The following is a 25,210-nucleotide window of genomic DNA, read 5'->3' on the forward strand; positions in this document are numbered from 1 at the left end:
TGAGCTTTTGCGAGGACCAGGAAGGGTTGAGTATAGATCAGAGAAGCAAAATTACACAGTTCTACCCAAAAGATCAAAATTAAGCATCCCGGAAATGATGTAGAAAATTCATGAATATAGAGAAAAGCAGCGAGAGCGACGACACAAAGAGAAGGTGGAGCTGTTCAAACACCTGCTGGGGGCACCAAATCAGCCTCCAGTAGCAGCCTCTTCCTGGAGTAAATAGTGTACGACATCTGTACTTGGTCCTTGGCTAAAAGAACATAAAACAGCCCGGAGGATGAGATACAGAGAATAGGACAAGATGAGTGTGCATTTAGTCTACCTCTTATCTGCGAAGCACGTCATTATGCATTTTTCTTACCACCACTTAGGCAAACGTGGCAATGCTGTGCAATGTGTTGTTGTGATCATCACGTTTTAAATCATATTGTAACGTCGTGGTGACGTAGAAGAACACAGTAGCAATACTGTGAACGACAAAACTAACTTTTATTGGACGAACCTGTGCCCACAAGACAGGCTACACTTATAGCACAACGATAGCGGCGAACACGGTCAGCGATCGTCGAAAATCTGATCAGCGGGTCAAGCGCGTCGGCTTTTATAGAGGAGTCGTCGAACGTTCCAGACTAATCGTTGGGACCCGCGTGCCTTCCACAGAGTTCTACACCATTCGCGTCAGGCGATGAAATCAGATAACACAAGGTTCGGCGACAATAGACAGCGGATAACTTTCCAGAAACTTCGGATACATGCAAGCGCGTCCCGCGCTGTGTGATAACATTTGTTAGGCGGCAATGCGTGGTCGCCCGATAAAGATAAGTACACGTGTCAATATTGTATCCTCCATTTTATTGCTGTTCATAATATTTAATAAATATATTGAACGATACACCTTGTGAGTATTCATGATGTATTTTATTGTAACTCACTGCGTCTGGCTCAAGACAGATGACAGAGAACCTAGGTAAGGTAAAGAATATTTATTTGTGGATCACTTGTACAAAACAAGCTGCGAGAACAAGGCATGGTAAGGGTGGCTTAGCAAAAAGAGAATATGAAAGTGTAGCACATAACCATGAGTCTCTTGGCACTGATGCATGGAAATGCAGTGTACAGGTGGCCCTCCCTCAGCCATACTTGGTCAACAGCAGCAAGTGCAGCTATCATTAAAATGCAGCGTACACTCTCTCTTACCTCCCACACGTCTGTGTTATTCTACATGGTAATTACAAGCAGACAATTTGTTGTAGCGCACTACTAACAAAAAACCTGCCGGAACAATATCTTTGAAAATGATAAAATTCCTTAAATGCTCTAAACATCTGTTTTGACAGCTTCCTTCATTCACTTGTTATCTAAGCAGGACTACTGTCACCACTACGAAAAGACACCATAATGTAATAAGATATTATATTCAATTGCCTGCATTATTCTCGTGCTGCATGCTAATACAAATAATGTAAAATTTCCACTAGGAAATAATAATGTGAACCTGCAATGAACCCTCATTTTTCTTACGGCCAGGAAAGAGGTATGGAAGACATTATGAAGCTAAACCGAAAAAATAGATGAACAGCCAGATTCAGTACTACATAGTCGTGGCTCACTGAATGGTCTGAAGGTACCGTACAATTTGCTTCCGTTTTTTTTTTCTCCTAGCTGCTTCAGCACTTTTTCTGTTTTTGAGTCTACAGAAGCTAGCATTTCATTTGGGTTTGGCCTGCTGGCATTTGTGGTACCCACATCCTCATAGTCAAGGCCATTGTCCCCTCCTTCAATGCACATGTTGTGGAGTACGCAGCATGCAAGAATGAACAATGTGGCCTTCTTTACCGTCCAGAATTCCAAGTACAAAAGTTGCCTGAAACGTCCTTTCAGCAAGCCAAAAGCATTTTCAATGCGCACTCGTGTTTGGCTCAAGCGCAAGTTATATTTTACACATTCAGGGGTCAGGGAACCATAGTCCCTGAATGGTGTCAGAAGATATTCTCGAAGTGGATAGGCAGCATCACCAAGCAGATGATACTTGCCTTCACAAACTCCTGGCAGTTTATATAAAGCAAAACTGCGCTTAAATGTGTCAGCGTCGTGCATCATGCCTGTGGGGCCAAGGAACACATCCACAAACTTGCGATCAGCAGTGCAAATCGCCTGATCGCCGTATGACATCTTGTCGTGCCTGTTTGTATATGTTGAGGCAATCTTCCCGGCTGGACACCTCGTTTCTATGCATGTCCCGTCAATACATCCCAATACATTTGGAAAACCTGAAATCTGAAGCCAGTGAAACATTAATGGGTTTTAAATTTACCTTCCCAGTTACTTTCTCTAGCATGCTGAAATACCAATATTAACTATTTTTAAATACGCAATATGAAAAAGAAAGCTGCTAAAATGTGTGTGAAGAACTACAATATGGCCAGTCATATGAGAGAAAATTAACACTGGGTAAATGCCTTACCTGTGATTACAGTATGCACAGGTAGTGCTCACAAGAGAATAAAAGCAGTGGGTGTCTAAAAAGCAAACACGGCGAGACTGTTCCCATAAAACTTGTTAGCCTGAGGACTGATTAGAATTAAAAGCATGCAGGGCAAAGGAGGGATTAAACCTTGCACTTAAAATACAATTCCTTCCATATTATTCCTTTTTTCATATATTTTCAATTCGACATCATATGCAGTCTCCAAAGGACACGTAGAGCATTTGTCAAAAGTTAACAGCTCAAGGCATGGTTTATTTGCAAGCCATGTTCTTAATTGTAGCGCATTTGTGAAACTCATCTTTGAAGAGGAGAGAACTAGGCCTGGCCTCTCTCACCGAGATATCGAATGCTGCGGGATGCATAACAAGCAGCAAACAGTGGTCCAGAAACAAACTCCTCTGGATTCTAATATTTTAAAAGAAGGTTTAAATAAACAACTGCCCCATAAAAGCATTTATGACAACACCGTCACCTTACTTCTTCGAACTTGGCGCTGGCTGCTCTGTTTTTTGTTTTTTGTTCTTTTTCAGGCGTGTCTGGGAAGCGCATCACATCCGCGCTGATGCTGTCCAAGAAGCCCGCCACATGTTCGACGATTCCATTCACAGTGCTCTCCGCCATTCCAAACATGACGGCGACGGCTCGCTCGGTAATTTTATTTCTTGCAAACCTGACGAAGTAAAGAACTTGTCACGCATGCAGGTGCCTGACTAGAATTATTTAGAAACAAACAGGGACAAACAACTCACCAAAGAAACGAAAGAACGTGCTCTTCAGCCGATTTTTGCGCATGTGGGCCTCCATGATGCTTTGGATAAAAACTGGAGTTCTCGTAATCCGCAATCAGCCGGTAGCAGACGCTCCTGCTTACCCGGAAATGCTTTCGGAACTGCAAGTAAACGACACAACATCTCACATGGCAGTGGCATTACACAATGCTTTGGCAGCAGTAAGCAATTGCAAATAGACAGGCTCCTTACTCCGGTGTCGTCGAGGCACTTGACAACCCGTTCAACGAACCTGTCCACTTTCGGCCGCTCTCCACCACATTGTTTTTGGACGAGGTCGATCAGCATGTCGTCTTCGCTGTCAGACGAACTTGAAAAAAAAACTCATCGATTGCGGCAACTAGCAGCGCTTCCTTTCTCATTGCCGACATCTCCACTAGCAAACTCCGTCAACTCCGTTGCAACCGCAGCCATGCCGCAGCTATCGGACCAGAGCGCCCGTGGTACTGCCATAGAATAAAGAACCAACTGGTACTGCAGTCGGCATGCGCGCGCGCGTCGAGCGTCCCGCAGGGCTTGCTGGGATTACACCCCGGCGTACCGCCGATTTTCTCGGTGCGAGACGGGGCAACGGAAAACCTGCGCTTCCGGTGATCGAGGACGGTCGGTGGGCACCGGTGCGGTTGATCGAGGATGAAAGTGCGCACCAAGGCGCCCCGGTGCGCACCAGTGCGGGTGATCGAGGACGCTATAAGAAACCTCCTCCGTAGTGCCTAGGCAGAGTCGTGCATTCAAAGAACAAAAGCCCCCAGATTTTCTCTCTCACGCCCGCTCTTGCTTGCGCCAGCCGTTTGTGCGCAGGCGCGAGCAAGAGCGGGCGCGAGAGAGGAAATCTGGGGGCTTTTGCTCCTCTGCCTAGGCACTACGGAGCACGACCTACTGAACTCCAGACCTGCACAGATCTCCCTGCTCCAGCACGCCTAGTCTAGTTCGCTCCTTTTACCGCTACGGACAGAACGAACGAGCAGAGTGGCACTAGTTATGGCCTGTTCGCTGTCGTCTGCTTCTCCGATCTGTTCAGCACTCGTGTTGCCATTTCGGCAGGCACAAAGCCCTTGTATTGGCGGTAAATGAATAAATTCACAAATTTTCACCAGAAAACAGATATTTGCGAATGCTTTGCGTTTGTATAGTGAAACTAGAAGAGGAGGAGCGGTGCAAGCAATGTAAACAACGAGCGTAGGTGGCAACTGCAATGCTAGATCGACGGCATAAATTTTCCTTTCCTTATAGCCTGCGTAAGACACTGGAAAAATTCTTTTAAAAGATTCGTAGGATAATTTAGCTTTTTTTAGTTGATTACAGATAGCCTAATGTCGTAGATGACATTAGGATTTACTGCTGTGGGCCGTAGTGAAAGACATATGATCTGCTAAAATTATAACAAAAGTACTCGCGAGTATGTCCTCCGCCCCATAAGTGCAATAGGTTGATCGATTTTGTTTGAAGGAAAGGTTAGAATATCTTCTTTTTATTGTCGTTAGATGTATAGCTCAGTAGAAAGCGTGCAAAAGCGATCCCAGTGCTTTAATACGCACGTGCTGCTCTGCAGCCCTTTAATCGTGTCACGGAGCTCTTTTCAAACTGTAAAGCTAGCTTTTCTGTGTGGTGCGGCGGCAGCATAAAGGTGGGGCTTAAGATGCTTACGCAGTGAAGCTGTGCGCGTAATTCATTTTTGAACTCACGACGCATTCACGGACAACTTAATTTTTTATAAGAGTAAAATGAGTGCATGGTAATCGTTCTGTCGTCGAACATTACGGTGTTTCAAGTTTCTACAGAGCGCAGAAACGAATTTTAGAACGTATACAATGAAACTGTTGTGTACGTCATGAGCTCTATAAGCAATGTGATTTATTATAATCAGCTTCATATAGGCAATATGAGCGGCTATTTAGCGCTATGTTAGAGATCAGCGGACTACACGCTCCGACATTTTTTTTAAATTTCGGGCAGTCAGCTTTTGGAGCCAAGTGACCGATGAAAGCCTTGTAACATCACTGTCACTGTGTTAGCAAAAATAATCAACTAGACAAGCAGTTCGTCGCAACACAACAGCCGCTGTACTAATTACAACGCCGCACCATTCAACCGTAGAGTAGCAGACGGATGGATGGATGGAAGGTAGGAGCGTCCCCATTGAAACGGGGCGATGGCAGTTGCCACCATGCTCAGATTTTTATTTTGCCTTTAATCTTTATGTTTATCTGGGTTGCGTGTTATTGAATTTCTCAATTTTCTTTAAATAAGTCTTCCTACCCTTTTCCCCTTATGTCACCTCTCTGCTTTTGAGCCACCAATCCTCCAATCGCCTTTTGCTAATTTCCACCGCATATTTATTTACATGACTATTGTTATCTCTCAACCCTAGGGCCTCAGCAAGCGTGACTGTGGCCGCATCGACATCGGGCTTGATACCATCACATTTTAGTATGAGGTGTTCCATTGTTTTTACATATTTACCACACACAGTACATGCGTCTTCTTCTTCGTTAAATTTCTTTTTATAGCTCCGCGTTTTAAGACATCCTGATCTAGCTTCGAAGTGTAGGGCACTGCCTCTTGAGTTATCATAAAACGCTTCCTTCCTGATCTGCTGTTTCCAGTATCGATATAGTTCCACACTATGCTTCTTTTCCATTGAATTTATCCAATTTTTACCTTCCGCATTCTTGACCTGTCGTTTAATGCTCTGTCTTTCTTCGTCCTCGTGTCTGGCATACTTACTCGTTAGCTTCCTAGTTCTTTTCCGCCATTGTGAGTCAACGCTCTTTCTGTATAGGTATTTAAACACCTTAGCTGCCCACCTGTTATCGTCCGATTTCCTCAGACGTTTTTCGTATAGGATTTTACTCTGAGCTTCCCGTGCTTGGAACGATGTCCAGCCCATATCTCCCTGTACTGCTTCGTTTGTGGTTTTCCCGTGGGCACCTAGTGCTAATGTTCCCACAGCTCCCTGATTTACTTCTAGTCTCCACTGAACCTCTGCCCTTAAACACAAGACCGCATTCCCGAAAGTAAGCCCCGGCACCATTACTCCCTTCCAAATACCTCTCATTACCTCAAACCTGTTGTACCCCCACAATGCCTTATATTTCATTATCCCGGCATCTCTTCGCCCTTTTGCTATGAGAAACTGTTCGTCCTTTTCCGTGTACATCTGCCCTTTGTTTATCCGTACCCCGAGATATTTGAATTCGGCCACTCGGGGTATTTCATGGCCTTGTATTGTAAGGTCCTGATCAGTTGTATCGTTGAAAAACATCCCACCGGACTTAGCTGCACTAAAACTGAAACCTAAACTGTCTCCTTCGTACCCACAGTAATTAACCAGAGTTTGCCAATCTTCCAGGCTATCTGCTAACAGTGCAATATCGTCCGCATACATTAAACCCAGTAGTCGTTGCTCAACAACCTTTTCGCCTAATCTGTCCGACAAATTATACCGTAGATTGCTTCGTTGTAACCTTCTTTCCATGCTTATCATATAAAGCATGAACAGCAGCGGTGATAGAGGACAACCTTGCCTTAATCCTTTGTGAACCTCGACGGTTGTCGTACTCTTAATTCCGTCCCATGTTATTTCAACATTATTTTCTCGATATAGTTCCTGTAGAAAATCAATTACCTCATGACCGATACCTTCAGCTTTTCATACGTTCCACAGGAGTTCCCTGTTCACGTTGTCGTATGCACCACTTATGTCCAGGAAGGCTAAATACAGAGGTCCATTTTCCGCCTTAGCTATTTATATGCACTGGGTAAGCACGAACAGGCTATCATCAAAGCGCCTGCCACTTCTGAACCCGTTTTGAAGTTCTCCGAGTATTCTATTACTTTCTACCCATGACTGCATTTTTAATTTCACCGCCTGCGTCACCAGCCTATATATAACTGATGTTATCGTAATTGGTCGGAAGGATTTTATGTTCTTCTTATCACCTTCCCTTTAAAAATCAAATTCATTTTACTCCGTTTCCAGCTGTGCGGAATTTGCTTATTTGTTATGACTGCCTCCGATGCTTTTATCAGCGCTTCCTTGCTCCTTGGGCCAAGTTCATTAATTAACTTGATTGGAATTTCGTCTATCCCCGCGGACGTGCATTTTGGAACATTTGCTTCCGCCTTTTTCCATTTAAGATTGGTCAGTTCTAAGCTGTTTTCTATTGTGCTATTCTCCCATTGGACCACGAATAGCCTCTGGACATCCCGATTAGATCCGAACATCGAAGTCCCGGTCGGGACGTCCAGTGGATAACATGAGGACATTCATTTCGGGATGTCCTATTTAAGATATCCTTCAGGCATCCACATGATTAAACTTTTGGGATCTAAACACAATCCCAAAACTTTAATCCTATGGATATCTGAAGGATGTTTTCAACGGGATGTCCCATACCGGCCATATGTGGGACCAACACACACACTGTCCAACACGTGCCACGTGATTATATCGCGGTATATTAAGTCCACGGCTGCCTTCAGCGCACTCTCTTCCGAAAAGACATGTCAGCCAGCAATGTGAAGTTGCTGCACTCAGAATCAAACTTCCAATGCAGACGATAAATGGAGCAGTTGAAATGAACGACCGAAACTGCACAAGCATATCGGGAGGAAACGTCACAAAGCGACAGGCAGAACGCCGGAACAGCAGCGCATTACCACAGTGGCGTAGCTAGGTCGTCTGGCACCCGGGGCCCATAGGTCTTCTGTCACCCCCCCCCCCCCGGGTGTAGCCGGCGGAAAGAGGGGTGTCTTCAGACGTATATGACACCCCCCCACTGGCCCCTTGCACCCGGGGCCCCCGGCTCCCCGGCCCCCCCTGTTGCTACGCCACTGCTTATCCCTTACCGTTACACCCATTATTCTTCTTTCCATAGCTCGTTGCATCGTCCTCAATTTAAGTCGAACCCTTTTCGTAAGCCTCCAGGTTTCTGACCCGTAGGTGGTTACTGGTAAGACACAGCTGTTATACACTTTTCTCTTGGGGGAAAATAGCAACCTGCTGTTCATGATCTGAGAATGCCTGCCAAACGCACCCCAGCCTATTCTTATTATTAGGATTATTTCAGTCTCATGATCCAGATCCGCGGTCACTACCTGTCCCAAGTTGATGTATTCCCTTACCACTTCGAGTGCCTCGCTGCCTATCGTGAACTGCTGTTCTCTTCCAAGACTGTTAAACATTAGTTTTCTGCAGATTAATTTTTAGACCCACTCTTCTGCTTTGCCTCTCCAGGTCAGTAAGCATGCATTGTAATTGGTCCCCTGAGTTACTAAGCAAGGCAATGTCATCAGCGAATCTGAAGTTACTAAGGTATTCTCCATTAACTCTTATCCCCAATTCTTCCCAATCCAGGTCTCTGAATACCTCCTGGAAACACGCTGTGAATAGCATTGGAGAGATCCTATCTCCCTGCCTGACGCCTTTCTCTATTGGAATTTTGTTGCATGCTTTATGGAGGACTACGGCGGCTGTGGACGGCTGTGGAAGCGCTATAGATATCTTTCAGTATTTTTACATATTGTTCGTCTACACCCTGATTCCGTAATGCCTCCATGACTGCTGAGGTTCCGACTGAATCAAACGCTTTCTCGTAATCAATGACAGCTATATATAAAGGTTGGTTATATATTCCGCACATTTCTCTATCACCTGATTGATAATGTGAATATGGTCTATTGTCGAGTAGCCTTTACGGAATCCTGCCTCGTTCTTTGGTTGACAGAAGTCTAAGGTGTTCCTGATTCTATTTGCGATTACCTTAGTAAATAATTTGTAGGCAACGGACAGTAAGCTGATCGGTCTATAATTTTTCAAGTCTTTGGCGTCCCGTTTCTTTGGATTAGGATTATGTTAGCGTTCGTCCAAGATTCCGGTACGCTCGAAGTCATGAGGCATTGCGTATACATGGTGGCCAGTTTCTCTAGAACAATCTGCCCACCATCCTTCAACAAATTTGCTGTTACCTGATCCTCCCCAGCTGCCTTCCCCCTTTGCATAGTTCCCAAGGCTTTCTTTACTTCTTCCGGCGTTACTTGTGGGATTTCAAATTCCTCTAGACTATTCTCTCTTCCATTATCGTCGTGGGTGCCACTGGTGCTGTATAAATCTCTATATAACTCATCAGCCACTTGAACTATCTCATCCATATTAGTAATGATATTGCCGGCTTTGTCTCTTAACGCATACATCTGATTCTTGCCAATTCCTAATTTCTTCTTCACAGTTTTTAGGCTTCCTCCGTTCCTGAGAGCATGTTCAATTCTATCCGTATTATACGTACTTACGCCAGCTGTCTTGCGCTTGTTGATTAACTTGGAAAGTTCTGCCAGGTCTATTCTAGCTGTAGGGTTAGAGGCTTTCATACACTGGCGTTTCTTGATCACATCTTTCGTCTCCTGCGATAGCTTACTGGCATCCTGTCTAACGGAGTTACCGCTGACTTGTATTGCCCACTCCTTAATGATCCCCATAAGATTATCGTTCATATCTTCAGCACTAAGGTCCTCTTCCTGAGTTAAAGCCGAATACGTGTTCTGTAGCTTGATCTGGAATTCCTCTATTTTCCCTCTTACCGCTAACTCATTGATCGGCTTATTATGTACCAGTTTCTTCCGTTCCCTCCTCAAGTCTAGGCTAATTCGAGTTCTTACCATCCTATGGTCACTGCAGCGCACCTTGCCGAACACTTCCACATATTGTATGATGCCAGGGTTAGCGCAGAATATGAAGTCTATATCGTTTCTAGTCTCCCCATTCGGGCTCCTCCATGTCCACTTTCGGCTATCCCGCTTGCGGAAGAAGGTATTCATTATCCTCATATTATTCTGTTCTGCAAACTGTACTAGTAACTCTAACGACTAACAATCCCTCAAATGAACGTCTTGTGACGTTCATTTGAGGGATCGCCAGTCTTTTGTGCGCAGGCGCGAATAAGAGCGGGCGCGAGAGAGAAAATTTGGGGGCCTTTGCTCCTTGAATATATGATCCTTCCTAGGTATGCAGGAGGTTTCTTAGCGCGTGTGGTAGGCGTGTTCCCTAGACGTGCCGGCAAGCGGAGAGGGATGGAGTTTTTGTTCACGTTCGGACGCTGGCTGCTGGCACGGTCAATTTAGTAGGTGAAGAAGCCAGCTAAGTCGCGGCGGATCGTAGCTTTCATCGCGCGTCACGGCGGTGTACCTTGTAAATAACATCACAGATGATTCTGTGGGATCAGTAACAACCGTAGTGGAGCCCGGGCCGCATATATTGAAAATCTAGAAGGTAGAGACCCTCAGCAACCACGGTCGAACTCAAGCATAGAATAAAGAACAACTTTAGAGAAGGGAAACTGTACCTTCCGCAGTGGTTCGAAAATAAGCAGCGGCAGCGCATGGAACTTACCTAGGTGGACGCCAGATGACGCTGCTAAAACAGGAAGCGGAAATGCGCATTTTTTTTTTTTAGAGCATTATTTATTATGGCCGCTTTTTGCCGGTCGTGTACGCTTGTATCCGCTCGTACGCGCTGTACTCGCCTCGGCTGCCGCGTAGCCGGTGCGTTCTAATTGCCAGGAGACCAAAGAGCCTCTACTGACGCCCATACAAACAAGCCACAAGTGAGTGAACATAACGTGCGACTTTATTGGCAGAAGACAAGCAGTGTATGTACATTCTCGTGCAATAGCAGAAATAAAATTTGTATGTCGAGATACACTGGAATCTTTGACGCGAGCTCGTAAACGGCTCACCGTCGTCGTCACACATGGCGGTCTAGTAACGAGCGACAATCAGCGGCTCATGCAGATTGGTCAGTGTCCCGCCTGTTTGCAGCGGCAGTCGCCGTTAAAGATGAGCAACTTGCACTGCGAAACAATCGGGTGAACCAGGCATCTGCTGCCGCAGCCAACACCGCGACATGGACTACCCGGCATTTTAGCGTTAACTCCTTTCCAACGTGCACGTTACTTTTCTTTCGGGGGCCGCTAATGTGTGGCTCGCACTTGGTGTCCCACATTGTCTCAATATGGACAAGTCGCTTTCGTGGGCATCACCTTCATCAGCCACTTTTGCGGGCCTTTGCACCCAACTTCACACACGTCGGACCATGTAAGCACGTATGCCGGTCTCCGTTCGTGCTTAATCGCGGCCGAGAAAGGCAACAGGCACAATTTGCCCATGGCTGCAGCAGGAAAGGCTGAACGTGAACGGGGAGCACGAATCATGGTGTGTAAATTGGGAGTCTATGTCGCTGTGCGGACTGCAGGAGCAAATGCTTACCTCGAGAGACTGTTTTCCAATGCAACTGACCAGGCCCCCACATCCGATAAGCATAATACGGCGACCGTAACCAAGTGAGATAACAGCAAAAATAAACGGCAATCATTCACCACATAGTGTTCAGAGAATACATTATACATTGGCTACAAACCATATGGCAACAGTGAGCATTCACATACACGGGTCTCTTAGGATACATTCAGCCGCCTACTTACAGGCATAATGCTTGCCTTCGTTGCATGTGGTGGTCTGGTAACGAGCGACAAACAGCAGTACAAACAGATTGGACAGAGCGTCGCACCTGCTTGAAACGACAGTAGCCGTTGAAGATGAGCAACTTCCATTGCGAAGCAATCAGGTGACGCAAGCATCTGCTGCCGCAAGCAACACAGCGAAATGGACTATCTGGCATTTTAGCATTAACTCCTTTCCAACCTGCATGTTTCTTTTCTGTCGAGGGCCACTAATGTGTGGCTCACATTTGGTGTCCCACTTTGTCTCAATATAGACAAGTCGCTTTCATGGGCATCACCTTTGGCAGCCATTTTTGCAGGCATTTCCCCCCGTACGGCTATCAACTTCATACACTTCGAACCATGTAAGCACATATGCTGGTCTCAGTTTTGAGCAAATCATGGCCGAGGTAGGCCACAAACACAATTTGACCATGGCTGCAGCAGGAAAAAATGAACGGGGAGCACCAGTTATGGTGTGTGTACACTGGGAGTCTATGTCGCGGTGCGGACTGCAGGAGCAAATGCTTACCTCGAGAGACTGCTTACCAATGCAACTGAGCAGGCCCCCACATCCGAGAAATGTAACACGGCGACCACAACCAAATGGGGCAGCAAAACCAGATTCTGCAATCTATCATTCAGTGTAGCTTGCGCAAAGACCCAGGCTATCGAGGAAGAAGAGCAACCATCAACGAGACTAGGAATATGGAAAATGAGAAAGCTTGCATTCAAGAGAGAAGCCACCCTGCTCTGCAAGCATTGAAGGCCAAAAACATCAAGAAAAGTAAAATGGTGCATAGCAAACAGTGCGTAGGTTAATGTAAGAAACATGTCGATGTTGCATCAGCTATTTCAGGAGAGGAATTGTGCATGACAACATGCACTAAAGGGTACTGCTACAGATATGTTATGCTACTAGACAGTGACTGGTATTAAGTATCAGCGAAGAATCGGTTGACCTTTATGTTTGAATGAGGATGAATGATCTCTAACGAGAATGGGCAATGAAAAAGCTTGCATTTATAGAAGAAAAATTACACTTGGCACAAATGGAATTGACATGGCCAGGAAGCTGATTAAGGGAAAACTGATGGAACTCTTTTGGCCAGCATCGTCCGTGCTTGATCAGAAGTTGCAGGCGCATCTGAAGACGAAGAATTTCCATAAAGTCCTTTTTGAGTTACCTGGATGACTCAGCCAATTTGTCCGCGCTGGTGGAATGGTGGCTGAAGCTCTTTTCAGTCTTGACACAGTGCTCTGCAGACTTGATATCTCATGTAAATTCTTCTGCATGCGCTTCTTTGTTCGTGGTGTAAAAGCCTTGCAAATTCAGCTCCAGCCCCTTTCTGTTGGTGTGGATAGGAGCTCCTGTGATGACCAAGGTATGCTTGGCATGGACTCTGTTGGGGCAGAACGGTGACACATGAGATACAGCACAGATTAGCCAAACTCGTGTGTTTTCTTTTATGTTCGAACCAATTATACTGAACCATAAACATGAGCAAACATTCATTTCTGCTGCAAACAAATGACATGTATCTCAAGACTAGCAAGACAATACAGCATATATCAGGCATATTTATTTCTGAACCACATGTTGTTTACCTTGTAGTAGCAGCCAATGTCAACACAATGGCCTTGTTGTAGCAGGCAGCAGCTTCTGTTTAGTGCGTGGAGTGTGTTGCTTTATACTGGTGCCATCCTCATTACTGCATGTCTGGAACAGAAATTTTGACTGAATCAGAAATTGAAAAAAGCACAATTTTGCAATATGAAATGCAAAAAGGTGTGACATATATATTGTAATGGTTTGCGACTACAGAACACATGCAAATATACCCTGTCTGTTCTAGGGCGCTTAAGCAGCACGTTAAATAAATATTGCTGTTGTCCATAAATTTATGCCTGCCTAATTATACAATGCATGTAAACAGTAAGTATTATTAAGATCACAAATGAGAACATTTGTGCGTTCATTTATACACTGGAAGAGATCACACTGCTGGTTCCACAAGCAAATACATGAAAGTCATGAAGCTATTAGAACTGATGCATTATTTTTCTGCACGAACGTGATGCACTGCTGCACTACTGCAAAAATAAATGCCCTACGGTAAACCAAACTGAACAGCAAGAACATTTGGAACCAACAAGTACGAAATATGAGTGAATTATCAGGCTTGCAACTGTTTAATACATTAAATTCTGTACTTTCACATCATTTTATCAAAGGATTATTCGATTTTGTGGACGAAAAAAGTTGCCGGCGGACTCGAAAATAAGTTTTATATGTATATTGTTAAGGCTACCCAGTCACCTATGGCCACGGCTACAATAAGATGAAAAATGAGGCGCGCGTTCCGATATCGCTCTTTCTTTCCCGATTGTGTGTGTATAACGACAGCCTCGCAAGTAACGGTTTATTTAGGAAACAGCAACGGAGGATCCCGACTGCCATATGCTGTGCAGGATCTAGTTCGTTAACTTGTCTCCGCCTGTAAGTTAATGAGACGAATATTATATAACGATTCAAGCAGCGGTGTTAAACGACTCACCGTTATTGCCGTTGTCAGCCGCACCAGAATCCAGCTCCCGTTTCGATGCAGACGTGTTCCGAATGGCTCACGACCGATACCCAACTTTCGGGCTTACATGTCCGCTTGCAAACACGTCACTTCACCCCAGGTTAAATAACGAGTGACATCGAAGCGCAATAAACTAGTTTTAGCGAAAAAGAAGCAACCAGTCTGAGCGCACGAACGAATGAATCCGTGCCGCCATGCACTCGAAAATACCGGTAAAAATTTTAAATCCAGGCCAGAGGTCACGTGAAAGATCGATGATGCTGAACGCTATTTGCGTTTATAATGACAAAGAAACAATAAACTTACTTACAAAGAATACAATATCAAATTAGCAATGATAATTTCGCCCTCTTTTTTATGTAAAAAACGTGCTTCGGTAATTGTAGGAGAAAGTTTGCAAAAAAAAATTGCGCTTATTATGGCGCCTCCAGCGGAAAATGTTTAAACTAACGTAAGCATCCCGAAGTGATATTACTATACTGGTTTTGTTAGCAGCAGCGCGCGGTCGATTTTTTTGCCCTCTGTGGCCATTTGTTGAACTTGAGAGTGTGCGGGGCCTGACTCAAGTGGCTGAAAGGCCGCAGCTAACGATAATGGGGCTTCTGCATTGCCCAGGGGGCGCGGCGAAAATGGTGCTAAAAAGCACCCTCTGTCATGAACTGGGTAGTACCAAGCTCGGTCGTCTGCCTCGGAAAGCACGTTTACAATATGGACCCGCCACTTTCGGTTGTGTTGTACCACGGCCTGCAGCGAATATCGGGCGCCGAAGATTTTTTTCAGGAGTGGCACGCTGCGTAAAGGCAATAAATTATGCAACGCCGAATACGTACGTGTATGCAGTTCAAGAAATAAGCGGCGAAGTTTTATCGCGGTGTCAATCGCAAGTAAAGCGAGTCGCGTACGAAGTTGAACTTCAGGTAAGGTTTGCACGCTGCTAGATTCAGGCGCACAAACGCGAGGAAATGCTTGCTATAAATACACAGCAGCGATAAGCAAACATCATGTGTACGGAACAGCTCGAGTGCACGATCGTATGCGCCGCGACGGCAGCTGTCTTTCGACATGCCGCGAAACAGCGGGCCTCCTGCAATCTTTGTTGACTGCATGCCGCTAGACAAGTAGTTATGCCTGCACTGTAGTAGCGGCCATCTGTCCCTTTAGCAACTGATAAATTACTGATGCAGTGAATATGAGCTCCCAGTAACGTACGTGCGAATCGCGCTGCAGTGCGAGCTCGTGCGCTGCTCGCTTGATGTAGCTTTTAATGACAGCGCTCGAACACCGATGTGCTGCAATCAATACTACCTTGCTGCGCTGCCTCAACGTGCTGGCTTCAGATCAACGATGAGCACATTTAACTCTCTTAACCTGTGCTGCTCGTAGTGGAGTAGTGAATTGTCACCGAATGAGCCCGACCATTTGTGCTCATTTGCACACACCTGGTCACTTCACCACTTCGCACCTGTCGAATTGTAAATTGTCGCTGTGGCCGAGTCTCGAATCGTGAATCACCAGCCACGCCTGCTGCTATGTCGGTCAACCATTGGGATTGTAGGTGCAAAAGACCGAATTTTAGAACGCAGATAATCAAGCAAGCTTCAAGACAAGCGAAGCAGTCAGCATGGCGCGAGGTTTCGCTTACCCAGCGCGACGAACTGCAGTTATTCAGCGCGCCTGACGCTTCGCTTCGTGAGGCCTTGAAGGAAAACGGTAGAATCTGAAGTTGGGATTCAGGCCTTTTTGTTTGTGGCAGCCCACGACGCAGAAGTAACGACGGTGACGCTTTTTCGAAGCTGAGCTCGGTCTCTCCGGATCGACGTCGCCGATTCCTTCTGCTTCCAGCATTACGTCTCATGGAGCGTCCGTATTCGTCAGCTGCGGCGAGCTCGCAGCGTGGTCGACGTGGTCTGTGAGAAGTGACGAGCTTTTTCGCACTCGCAACAGGGCAGAAAAAAGCGCGAATCGACGCAAAACTCGGGCTATAAACGTGCTTCGCCAAAGCCAGGGCTCAATACTACCCAAGCCGGTACTACCCAGATAACGTGTCGCGCGGCACCACCAGGTGCCGCTACTATACCTCACACTCCCACGGGAAAACCACAAACGAAGCAGTACAGGGGGATATGGGCTGGGCATCGTTCGAAGCACGGGAAGCTCAGAGTAACATCCTATACGCAAAACGTCTGAGGAAATTGGACGATAACAGGTGGGAAGCTAAGGTATTTAAATACCTATACAGAAAGAGCTTTGACTCTCAATGGCGGAAAAGAACTAGGAAGCTAACCAGTAAGTACGCTAGACACAAAGACGAAGAAAGACAGCATTAAACGACAGGTTAAAAACGCGGAAGGTAAAAATTGGATAAATTCAATGGAAAAGAAGCATAGTCTGGAACTATATCGATGCTGGAAACAGCAGATCAGGGAGGAAGCGTTTTATGAGAACTCAGGAGGCAGTGCCCTACTCTTTGAAGCTACGTCAGGATGTCTTAGAACGCGGAGCTATAAAAAGATATTTAACGAGGAAGAAGACACATGTACTGTGTGTGGTAAATATGTAGAAACAATGGAACACCTCATGTTAAATGTGATGGTATCAATCCCGATGTCGATGGGGCCACATTCACGCTTGCTGAGGCCGTAGGGTTGAGAGATAACAATAGTCATGTAAATAAATATGCGGTGGAAATTAGCGAAAGGCGATTGGAGGATTGGTGGCTCAAAAGCAGAGAGGCGACATAAGTTTAAAAGGGTATAGGAAGACGTATTTAAAGAAAATCACGAATTTTAATAACACACAACGCAGGTAAACAAAAATAAAAGGCAAAATAAAAAGCTGAGCATGGTGGCAACTGCCATCACCCCGTTTCAAAGGGGACGCTCCTACCTTCCATCCATCCATCCTCCACGCTGTGTGAGGGACAAATCACATGGGAGTCCCGTAACAAACGACCATTGACTACTGCTTAATGTCGCAGGGATTGTATAGCAAGCTTGCAATAATGGCAATAGGCGAAGAGGGGAAGTACAGCCTCGGAAGTGATCATAAGCGTATTAGTGTACAGTTGGGAGCCCTGTTCAAAAGAGAAATGCAGGGAAGTCAAAAAGAGTACGCAAAATTAAACGACGAACAAATAGCGCAAATAGCGGCCGGCATAGAGGAAGCAATAGAGAAACATCCCATGGAAAAGTGGGATTATAACCAGTTAGAACTACACATTAGTACAAAAATAAAAAGTAAAAAAAGTAAACCACTGTAGAGGAAAGAGGAAGCCACGAAGTTGGTGGAATAAGGAAATTAGAGAGGCCATCGAACAACGACGGTTGGCATCACGGGAACACAGAGAAGCAAAGAGGGCGCAGTTATCTGAAGAGGAAACAGGCCAAAATGGGAATTTTATCGACAAAAGAAACAAGTGCAAGTCCTCGTCCAGGCTAAAATAAAGTAGTCCTCTGATCGCTGGCTGGCAGAAGTTCCCGATGCAACTAAAGTGGGGTCAAGAAAATTCTGGAACCATATAAGCTGGCTGGGTAAAGCTAATCACAGAAAGCAGGAACAGATTCACGATGCCGAAGGAAATTGTTTAGAGGGAGATGACGCTGTGAACTACATTGGTTCAGTTATAGCAGAGTCATTTAGGAAAGATGATAGGGTAATCGCCCCAAATTAGGAAGCAACACAGGATAGCATAATAGAAAACAGCTTAGAACTGACCAATCTTAACTGGAAAAAGGCGGAAACAAATGTTCCAAAATGCACGTCCGCGGGGATAGACGAAATTCCAATCAAGTTAATTATTGAACTTGGCCCAAGAAGCAAGGAAACGCTGATAAAAGCATTGGAGGCAGTCATAACAAACAAGCAACAAATTCCGCACAGCTGGAAACAGACTAAAATGAATTTGATTTATAAAAGGAAAGGCGATAAGACGAACATAAAATCCTTCCGACCTATTACGATAACATCAGATATATATAGGCTGGCGATGCAGGCGGTGAAATTAAGGATGCAGTCATGAGCAGAAAGCCATAGAATATTCGGAGAACTTCAGAACGGGTTCAGAAGTGGTAGGAGCTTAGATGATAGCCTGTTCGTGCTTACCCAGCAGTGGCGTAGCAACGGGGAGGCGTCGGGGGGCCGTGGGCCCCGGGTGCACGGGGGTGTGATATACGTCTGAAGACACCCGAAAATTGTCGATATCCTCGCCTTCCTCGACTACACCTAAGGGGGCGGGGTGACAGAAAAGCTAAGGGCCCCGGGTGCCAGACGACCTAGCTACGCCAGTGTTACCCAATGCATAGAAATAGCTAAGGCGGAAAATAGACCTCTGTATTTAACCTTCCTGGGCATAAGCGCGGTGCATACGTCAACATGAACAGGGAACTCCTGTGGAACATATTAAAAGGTGAAGGTGTCGGTGATGAGGACATTGATTTTCTACAGGCAATATATCGAGAAAATAATGTTGAAATAACATGGGAAGGAATTAAGAGTACGACAACTGTCGAGGTACACAAAGGATTAAGGCAAGGTTGTCCTCTAACACCGCTGCTGTTCATGCTTTATATGATAAGTATGGAAAGAAGGTTACAACGAAGCAATCTACGGTATAATCTGTCGTACAGATTAGGCGGCAAGATCGTTGAGCAACGACTACCGGGTTTAGTGTATGCGGACGATATTGTACTGTTAGCAGATAACCAGGAAGATTTGCAAACTCTGGTTAATTACTGTGGAGACGAAGGAGACAGTTTCGGTTTCAGTTTTAGTGCAGCTAAGTCCGGAGGGATGTTTTTCAACGATACAACTGATCAGGAGCTTACAATACAAGGCCTTGAAATACCCCGAGTGGCCGAATACAAATATCTCGGGGTATGGATGTACACGGAAAAGCACGAACAGTCTCTCATACCAAAAGGGTGAAGAGATGCCGGGATAATGAAACCTACGGCATTGTGGGGATACAACAGGTATGAGGTACTGAGAGGTATTCGGAAGGGAGTAATGGCGCCGGGGCTTACTTTCGGGAATGCGGTCCTGTGTTTAAGGATAGAGGTTCAGTCGAGACTAGAAGTAAATCAGGGAGCTGTGGGAACATTAGCACTAGGTGCCCACGGGAAAAACACAAACGAAGCAGTACAGGAGGATATGAGCTGGGCATCGTACGAAGCACGGGAAGCTCAGAGTAACATCCTATACGAAAAACGTCTGAGGAAATTGGACGATAACAGGTGGGAAGCTAAGGTATTTAAATAGCTATACAGAAAGAGCGTTGACTCTCAATGGCGGAAAAGAACTAGGAAGCTAACGAGTAAGTATGCCAGACACGAGGACGAAGAAAGACAGAGCATTAAACGACAGGTCAAGAATGCGGAAGGTAAAAATTGGATAAATTCAATGGAAAAGAAGCAGAGTGAGGAATTATATCGATGCTGGAAACAGCAGATCAGGAAGGAAGCGTTTTATGATAACTCAAGAGGCAGTGCCCTACTCTTTGAAGCTATAGGTGAGGATGTCTTAGAACGCGGAGCTATAATAAGAAATTTAACGAAGAAGACGACACATGTACTGTGTGTGGTAAATATGTAGAAACAATGGAACACCTCATACTAAAATGTGATGGTATCAATCCCGATGTCGATGCGGCCACAGTCACGCTTGCTGAGGCCCTAGGGTTGAGAGATAACTATAGTCATGTAAATAAGTATGCGGTGGAAATTAGCAAAAAGCGATTGGAGGATTGGTGGCTCAAACGCAGAGAGGTGACATAAGGGTAAAAGGGTTAAGACGTATATAAGAAAATCGCGAATTTTAATAACACAAAACACAGATAAACAAAAATAAAAGGCAAAATAAGAAGCTGAGTGTGGTGGCAACGGCCATCACCCCGCTTCAATGGGGACGCTCCTACCTTCCATCCATCCATCCTCCAGCGCAAGACGCCCATTGACGCAGCACCAGCGCCGCAGGCGCGATAAAGTCTGTCCGACGTACCTTCAGAGGCAAAGTTCTGACTGGTGTTGCAGAAGTCGGGGGGCGCGGTAGTGCTGAACTTAGCCTCACAAGTTGGCGGCTGGACGTAATTATACTTACTAAATCGTGTTTTTCATTGATTGCAACAACGTCTCATTTTTTCGTATTATTGGCGGCGCCTTCAGGAAACCAAAGCGGCATAGGAGACACCAAAGCTAGAACCCGGACTGGTCTGTGGGTTGGGGCTCGCCGAGCCCTGCGCGTGCCAGGAGTGTATAAGATCGGCTACCCGCTATCGCGGACAGGCAATTTGTTATGTTTATATAAACAAACTCGACCGCACTCCGCAATGCCGGCATGTCTATAGGGGACAAACGCATGCGAAACCTCCTTATAGAATAAAGAACCAAATTAGAGAAGGGAAACTGTACCTTCCGCAGTGGTTCGAAAATAAGCAGCGGCAGCGCATCGAACTTACTTAGGTGGACGCCCGATGACGTAGCGCAATCGAGAAGCGGAAGTGCACTTTTTTTTTTAAGAGCAAAATCCAATATGGCCGTTTTTTGCCGGTCGCGTACCCTGGTACGCGCCGTGCTTGCCCTGCCGGCTATGCAAATTGCCTCAATGCCAATTGCCTCAAATTGCCTCAGCTGGTGCGTTCTAATTGCCAAGAGCCTCTACTGACGCCCATACAAACAAGCCACAAGTGAGTGAACAGAACGTGCGAATTTATTGGCAGAAGACAAGCAGTGTACATTCTCGTGCAATAGCAGAATGGAATGGAATGGAAAACTTTATTGAGTCTTTTAAGGTTTTAGCGGGTCGAGGCCGAAGGCTTCATTCTTGAAGCTTGGGTCCTCTTCAGCCATGGATGGGCCCCTAGTCCAGGGCTCCACTGAGCCGGGCCGCCTCGCACGCGTGCGCTATTAGAGCTCTTTGAGCCTCTAGCTCGCGGCTGGTGAGCCAGCTCTCCCATTGCTCCGCACTTGGTGTTTTGTGTTTGTGGAATGCCTGGTTTCTTGTACACTCCCATGTAATGTGGTATAATGTTGGTTTAGCTCCACACCACGGACAGGTTGCGCTATACTGCATGGGGAAATAGCAGAAATAAAATTTGCATGTCGAGATACGCTGGAATCATTGACGCGAGCTCGTAAACGGCTCACCGTCGTCGTCGCACGTGGTGGTCAGGTTAACGAGCAACAACCAGCAGCGGAAACATATTGGACAGAGTGTGCCACTTGTTTGCAGCGACAGTCGCCGTTAAAGATGCCCAAATTGCATTGCGAAGCAATCGGGTGGCGCAGGCATCTGCTGCCGCAGCCTACACAGCGACATGGACTACCCCGGATTTTAGCGGTTCACTCCTTTCCAACGTGCACGTTTCATTTCTTTTGGGGGCCGCTAATGTGTGGCTCACACTTGGTGTCTCACATTGTCTCACTATGGACAAGTCGCTTTCGTGGGCATCGCTTTCATCAGCTACTTTTGCGGGCCTTTCCAACCATCTGGCTATCAACTTCATACGCATCGGACTATGTAAGCACGTATGCTGGTCTCCGTTCATGCCTTATCGCGGCCGAGAAAGGCCAGAGGCACAATTTGCCCATTGCTGCAGCAGGAAAGGGCGAACGGGGAGCACGAATCATGGTGAATGAAAATGGGGAGTATGTCGCTGTGCAGGCTGCAGGAGCGAATGCTTACTTCGAGAGAATGCTTCCCAGTGCAACCGACCAGGCCGCAATATTCGAAAAACATAACACTGCGGCCGTAAGCAAGTGACATAGCAGCAAAATTAAACAGCAATCAGTCACCGCATGAGGTTCAGACAATACATTATACATTGGCTACGAACCATATGGCAACAGTGAGCATTCACATTCACGGGTCTCTTAGGGTACATTGAGCCGCCTACCTACAGGCGTAGTGCCTGCGTTCGTCGCACGTGGTGGTCTAGTAACGAGCGACAACCAGCAGCAGAAACAGATATGACAGAGTGTCCCACCTGTTTGCAGCGACAGTCGCTGTTAAAGATGAGCAACTTGCAGTGCGAAGCAATCGCGTGACGCAGGCATCTGCTGCCGCAGCCTACACAGCGACATGGACTACCCATCATATTAGCACTGACTCCTTTCCAACCTGCACGTTTCTTTTCTTTCGGAGGCCGCGAATGTGTGACTCACACTTGGTGTCCCACGTTGTCTCAATATTGTAACGACATGGGATCGACGCCTATGCGTAGCAGCACCGCCAAGAAACGCACTTTATCAGTCGTCCAAGGGAACAACAAAAACGTCTTCTTCGTTTTCCCCGCTTCACCTAAAAACCCGCGCTACTTCAGCGTCGTCCCCACTGGCGCATACCCGCTGAATTATGGTTCTGCCAAATATAGTTGTGTCATTTGCTCCCCCTTTAGAAAAAATCATCGTCCCGACGATAGAGGCTTGGAAAGCAGCAGTAAAGAACTGCGCAGTCTTGGCAGTCCTCATAGTACGGCTTCATACGCAGCACGTGAACGACCTCGGGTAAACGCCGTCGGCGCTTTGAACAGTGCGAGCTGTCTGGAACGACTTCGTAGTTGACGTCACTGATGCGTCGGAGAACTATGTAGGGCCCGAAGTATTTGCGTAGGAGCTTTTCAGAGAGCCCACGCTGTCGAATAGGTGTCCAGACCCACACTTTGTCGCCGATCTTGTATGCTACGGCTTTGTGCTGAAGATTGTAGCGTCTGGCGTCACAGTCCTGTTGTTCGTGGATTCGCAGACGCGCAAGCTGCCTAGCTGCCTCTGCTCGGTGTGTTATCTCTTCAGCACCCGTCTCGTTGTCGTCAAATTCATGAGGGAGCATTGCGTCTAATGTTGTTGTAACCTCACGGCCGTATTCGAAACTGAAGGGCGTCTTGCGAGTGGTCTCTTGACGAGCCGTATTGTACGCGAAGGTGACATAAGGTAAAACCTCGTCCCAGTTCCTATGCTCTACATCTACGTACATGCTTATCATATCAGCCAATGTCCTATTGAGTCGTTCTGTCAGTCCGTTCGTTTGAGGGTCATACGCTGTTGTCTTCCGGTGGGCGGTACCACTTAGACGTAGAACGATATCTAAAAACTGGGCCATGAACGCAGTACCTCTGTGCGTGACGACTACTGCGGGAGCGTCATGCCTTAAACGATGGATTCCAGAAAAAATCGTGCCGCTTCATCTGCTGTTGCCCGTTGCAGGGCACTTGTCTCGGCATATCTAGTGAGATAATCCGTGGCAACGATTATCCACCTATTACCAGTAGTAGACGTTGGGAAGGGGCCCAGAAAGTCCATGCATACTTGTGCAAATGGTGTGGCCGGTACGTCAACAGGGTGCAGTAAGCCGGCTGGTTTGACGGATGGCGGTTTACGACGTTGGCAATCCAGACATGTCTGAACGTAACGTTTAACGACCGCAGTAAGTCTCGGCCAGTAGTAATTCTGCCGAATCCATGCCAATGTGCGAGTGTAGCCCAAGTGCCCAGCAGTCGACTCGTTGTGGCAGGCGTGTAAGATTTCACGTCGAAGCGGTGATGGAACAACAAGTAAGTAGTTGCTGCCGCTAGGCGAGAAGTTCTTCTTGTAGAGGACGTTGCGACGCAAGCACTATGATGCCACCCCTCTTGCAAAGAGCCTCGGCACGCTGTTGGTTCGTCCTTCGAGGTAATCAATAAGCGGCAGCAATTCAATGTCATCCCGTTGCTGGCGTGAAAGATCGGCAGTATCCACGAGTCCCAGAAAAACCGTGTCGCCATCGTCTTGTGCTGCCGGCTCAACAGGAGACCGAGAAAGGCAGTCGGCGTCTGCGTGCCGTTTTCCTGACTTGTATGTAACAACAAAGTCGAACTCTTGGAGTCGAAGACTCCAGCGTGCGAGCCGGCCGGAAAGATCTTTCAAATTAATGAGCCAGCAGAGGGAATGGTGATCACTAACTGTGGTGAAAGACCGACCATACAAATACGGACGAAATTTCAGAACTGCCCATACCATTGCGAAGCATTCTTTTTCAGTTGTGGAGTAGTTAGCTTCGGCTCGGGATAGTGTCCTACTGGCGTAAGCAATCACTTTTTCGCTGTTGCCCTGCCATTGTACTAGCACCGCCCCTAGACCGACATTACTAGCGTCTGTATGCAATATCGTCGGGGCTTCCTCATCAAAGTGTGCTAATACGGGAGGCGATTGCATGCGTTGCCGGAGCTCGTGGAATGCCCGCTGCTGGTCTTCGCCCCAAGTAAAAGGCATATCTTCTCGGGTGAGCTGTGTTAACGGCCATGCGATAAGCGAGAAGTTCGCAATAAATCGCCGGTAATATGCACAGAGTCCCAGAAAACGTCGCACGGCCTTTTTGTCTGATGGAATCGGGAAATTAACGACGGCGGCAATTTTATCCGGATCAGGTCGGACTCCTTGGCTACTGACCACGTGACCGAGGAACTGGAGCTCATGAAAACCAAAATGGCACTTCTCAGGCTTCAAAGTGAGACCGGCAGAGCGTATCGCTTCAAAAACAGTTTTCAGCCTTCGTAAGTGTTCGTCGAACGTTGCGGAAAAGACAATCACGTCATCCAAGTACACCAGGTATGTTTGCCATTTGAGTCCGGTGAGCACAGTGTCCATTAGACGCTGAAATGTTGCTGGCTCCGAACACAAACCGAAAGGAAGTGCCTGAAATTCATAAAGTCTGTCAGGCGTCACAAAGGCTGTTTTCTCACGGTCTCTCTCATCCACTTCGATCTGCCAATAACCGCTTTTCAAGTCCATTGAGGAAAAGTAGCACGAGTTTCGCAACCTATCCAAGGAATCATCAATACGTGGCAGTGGATAAACGTCCTTCTTTGTGACCTGATTGAGC

General features: G+C 46.5%; 1 pseudogene; it reads right to left on the bottom strand.

The window, feature by feature from the left end:
• Nucleotides 1-1,547: 1,547 nt before the first annotated feature.
• On the bottom strand, nucleotides 1,548-12,086 carry LOC140216636 (putative nuclease HARBI1; annotated as a pseudogene).
• Nucleotides 12,087-25,210: the final 13,124 nt, after the last annotated feature.

This window comes from Dermacentor andersoni, chromosome 3 (assembly GCF_023375885.2).
Source record: "Dermacentor andersoni chromosome 3, qqDerAnde1_hic_scaffold, whole genome shotgun sequence".
Lineage (NCBI taxonomy): Eukaryota > Metazoa > Arthropoda > Arachnida > Ixodida > Ixodidae > Dermacentor > Dermacentor andersoni.